Below are 4,896 nucleotides of genomic sequence, written 5' to 3' on the forward strand. Positions count from 1 at the left end.
CAATGCCCAAACATCCTACCCCTCCGATTAGAGTGCAGTTGTCTGAAGGCAGGTGTGATCATCGTACCGCGCTTGCCGCCGCTTCTCGGAGCTTTGCATTGAAACCGAGGCTTCACAGCCAAATTTTAGGGATGGATGTGGGTCCATTCGGGGGGGGGGGGGGGAATCGAATTTTGGAATTGTTTGCAATCGCTAAGGTGGAAAGTCCTTTTCTGAGTTCCTTTGTTGTGTCAAATCCAAGTAACAGAAGCGTTTCAGATTTAAAAGAAGGCATTGGCTAAGGAGGGGAAGGAGGCCAAAGAACTTGAGGAAGGCTTTGGGGGGTGTGGAGTGAAAGCATAAATTTGAAGCATTGGCCTTGTGCGGGTCATACATAAAGACAGATAAGAAAAGAGGACAGGCTGGCTTGTGTGTCCTGAATATAGCTACCTTTCACATTCCCTTGGAAAAGGTGCAGGGAAAGACTTGAACCTGAGTCACATGAGAAGCAAGCTTTGGTGGGATTGGGGTGGAGGTAGAGGGAGAAAAAAAGGTCCAGAGTCTGAAGGGAAACAGAGGAGAAAGTATAGGAGAGATAAGAGAAGGAAGAACACAACGGATAAACATGTTTCACAATTTAATGTGATAACATCCTTCGGCCAATTACAAGATAATAGAAAACTACATTGGCATAGTGATCACCTGACGAGTAAAGGTGGATTTCAGAATATAAGTGTTGTGATGTGTGTCATGGATTAACTGGGTGATCACACAAGCTGGTTTGCCCAGAACAGTCTTGTTTATGTCTGTTGTCTCTGAATCCTGTCATGGTAGTATCCTTTCACTCTTAGAAATATCCTAGACTGACTGGGAAAGAAACAATGTGATCACCCAATTTCTAAACTGTGAAAAAGAGCCAGCTGGTTCTACATACTGAACTCTACTAGTTTCACCATAGTGAAAAGATCGATGTGAAGGGACATACCGAGTGGCTGCCACCCGCACGACCAACCAGGGCCGGGGACAAACTGCAACCGAGGTATGTGCCCTTAGCGGGAACCGAACCCGGGTCTCTCCGGACCACAGGCCGACGCTCCAACCGCTGAGCCAAACCGGCCAGGACGTGAAAAGATTTTTAACATCAGCTCAATATTTGTTGTTGCCGTTTTATTTATTTATTTATTTATTTTTTTTTTATCCTCACTCGAGGACATTTTTTTGCATTTATCTTCAGATAGAGCAGGAAGGAGAGAGGGGCTCAGAGAGAGAGAGAGACATTGATGTGAGAGAGACACACACATCGACTGGCTGCCACCCACACAACCCCAACCTGGGCTGGGGATAAACTGCAACCGAGGTATGTGCCCTTAGCAGGAACCGAACCCGGGACTCTCTGGTCCGCAGGCCGACACTCTAACCGCTGAGCCAAACCGGCCAGGGCTGTTGTTGCTGTTTTACAAAGGAGATTTTTCCCAGGCTTGGTGTTCTAATTCCCAAACTGTGCAGCCAAGAGCCATGGGACACTGCAGTGCTGCATACTTACATTTTTGAGGGAAACAAAATGATAGTGGACATCTGTGGGACATGGCACCAACTACTAGGTAGCTCATGGTTTCAGCCATAGATCAATCACTCTACATTTCTTTCAGTGACATTATCTCTTTGAGAAGCTAGGTTTTCAGCAGTTGTGATAAAAAGCAATTGCCCGTGAAAATAAATGTGTAAAGGAAAATGGAGTGGTGGTGTCCAGTCTGCTTTCAAGGCTTGAGAAATTGTGCCTGGCCCAATGGGTGCACACATCCCATTGGTGAGTAATAATGAGTATTTATAGATGAAATAAAAATAGAACATTTCTTTCAATTTATGTGTACAATTTTTTCCAAACAGCTACAAAGTTGTTGAACATAAATACTTAATAAATTGTTTGGGCCTGAGCACTTAATAAAAGGAACTGTTTTGTATTTCCTTTGGCCTGGGGCACTGGAAAAGATTACTGAGACTTTAAGAGCAGTGGGAATAGAGAAAGTTGGACAACTTCTAGCTTAGTGCCTTAGTGTTGATAACAGTTATGAAAATTATTAGTGAGCTTGGGAGGAAATCTGGCTTTGCCCAACAAAATTGCAGAGGCAAGAAGAAACATCAGACCTCCACAGAGATCATGTGCCAAGGGCTAAAGTAAAGTGAAATCTGCACACACGTCAGTCACAGTAGGGACAGATGATAAAGAAATTGGCATTCAGCCTGACTGGTATGGCTCAGTGTTTGAGCATCAACCCATGCACCAAGATGTCACCAGTTTGATTCTCGGTCAGAGCACATGCCCAGGTTGTGGGCCAAATCCCCAGTGGGGGGCATGCAAGAGGCAGCCAACCGATGTTCTCGCTCATCTATGTTTCTGTCTCTCTCTTCCTCCTCTTCCTGTCTCTCTAAAATCAATAAACAAAAAAATTTTAGGAAAAGAAATTGGCATTCAAATGAGGAGAAGGATGTTGAAGACTCCATGTTGAAAAGAAGTTTTAGGTAGGTGCAAATTAGCCCATGGATTTCAGCCAACTACAGTCTAATTACCTATGGTAACTATGAAAACTAATTATGAGAGGATATGAGAATAAAACAACTAAAGAGAATATGTTGTATATACTTACAACATCTAATACATTTATGAACTGCTGTCGACTGGTAATCTACCCTTACCTTTGCTTTTGGGACCCCACAGCTCAAAATAAAAATAAAAATAAAAAAATAGCACTTATTTCGATTTTCCTCTGATTTTAATCAGTATTTCTCAAGTGTTAAAAAGAAAATACAAAAGATGGGAATATATCAAAAGAACATCGGAGCCAATTTGAAGGAGCTCCCAGTGGCCAAATCTGGAACAAAATAAATAAGGAAAGTAATACATTATTTACTCTTTGAATGCAATAAAGACCCATGAGTACAAACACAGAGGGAGAGGGACATCGAGGATTCTGGCTTATAATGACTATTGATAAATGTGAAGGCGTGATGGCATTGGAAATGATCATTTTCCAAGCATCAGAGTAAAGACTGGTTCAGTCAAGAATCATTAATGGATAAATGAGGGGGGTTATATAATGAGCAGGATCATTGCATGGTCTCAAAGTGTTTCTCCACAGATTGCTTAGTAGTTGCAAGGGGGAACTAGAATCTATACAGTGGAGAAACTGGACAATGCCTTGATCTGGTCAAGATTAACATGACCAATGAAGGACATTCAGACATCATGTGCCTCCCAATGAGATTCCCTGGATCAGACACAACATTGTCGCTTATGTAATGGTCCAGTCAGAGATGCATAATCTGAATTTAGGAGGCAGCACTAAATTCAAAATAAAGTCATTCTAGTAAATGGCAGGCCTGTCTTCTCAAAACCATTACGATCATAAAAGCAAAGAGCTGAGGAACTGTTTCAGATGGAAGGAGGCTAAAAAGATATGACCACTAAATGCAATATGTGATTCCTATTCTGGAGAGTAAATGCTTTAATGGTATTGGGGCAATTGAAGAAATTGGAATATGGGCTATAGATTACATCAAAGTGTCATGTCAGTGTTAAATTTTCTGAAGCTGGCAACCATAGTTAGGTAAGAAGCTATCCTTGTTTTTAGAAAATACATACTAAAGTATTGGGACAGAAAGATATCATAGCTGCAATCTACTCTCAAGGGGTTCAGAAAAATAAAATAATATGCATGCAAATACACACAGAGAAAAAGAGAATATGAAAAAGTAAATCGGGAAAAATATTGAAAGTTGGTGAATCTTGGTAACAGATATATGGAACTTCTTTGTACCATTTTGTAACTTGTATGAAAATTGGATAGTCAGAATTCAAAATTTTTTTTTTAATTTGCTATTCTTCTGGAGCCAGACAATTTCAGTCGAAATCGAAGTAATGCTAGAAATGGAAACGAACTTAGCATTTATTTAGCCTGACCCACAAATTTTACATTTCAGGAAATTGAGGCCCAGAGATGCTATAAACATCCTACTTAAGGTGACAGTCTTGCTTAAGGTTGGCTTGGGCTGCCATAACAAACCAACATACACATTTGGGAGAGGGAAGGGCTGTGCTTAAAGAACAGAAATCTCTTGTCTCACAGTGTGGAGTCTGGTAAGTCCAAGTTCGAGGTGCCTGTCAGTTAGGTTCCTCTTGAGAGATCGTTTCCTGCCTTGCAGATGGCCATCTTCTCACGGTGCTCACAGAGACCGTTCCGTGGTGCTCGTACATGGAGAGAATCTCTCTTCTTATTATTAAGCCACCAACCCCATCAGATTGGAACCCTACCCTTATGACCTTCTTAACCTTAATTACCTCCTAAAGGCCCTATCTCCAAATACAATCACTTTGTGGGGTAAGGCTTTAATGTATGAATTTGAAAGAGGGGAAACACAATTCTATCCACGGTAGTTACACAATTAATTTAGTTTAGAACTGAATGCTGACCTATAGAACATATTCTTTAGCTTGCACCAAATACGCCTAATATGTATTTTTTATTTATTTATTTATTTTTTTATCCTCACCCAAGGATATTTTTACATTTATCTCCAGATAGAATGGGAGGGAGAGAGGGAGGAAGAGAGAGAGAAAGAAACATTGATGTGAGAGAGACACATTGATTAGCTGCCACCCGCAGCTGAGGTACCTGCCCTTGGCCAGAATCAAACCCGGGACTGTGGTCCGCGGGCCGATGCTCTAACTACTGAGCAAACAGGCCAGGGCCTAATATGTATTTTTTAAAGAAAGACCTTATTCCAATTAAAAATTGGCTTGAAAGTCTAAATCCTCAACTGGAATCTGGTGTTGAGGCTCAGCATTTTTTTGTGGATCCTTTTATTATGGGCATGTCTATACATTTTGAAGGTCTCTGTGTATAGAAAACAAAACCTTTG

This window comes from Molossus molossus, unplaced genomic scaffold (genome assembly GCF_014108415.1).
Source record: "Molossus molossus isolate mMolMol1 unplaced genomic scaffold, mMolMol1.p scaffold_m16_p_9, whole genome shotgun sequence".
In the NCBI taxonomy this organism is placed as follows: Eukaryota; Metazoa; Chordata; class Mammalia; order Chiroptera; family Molossidae; genus Molossus; species Molossus molossus.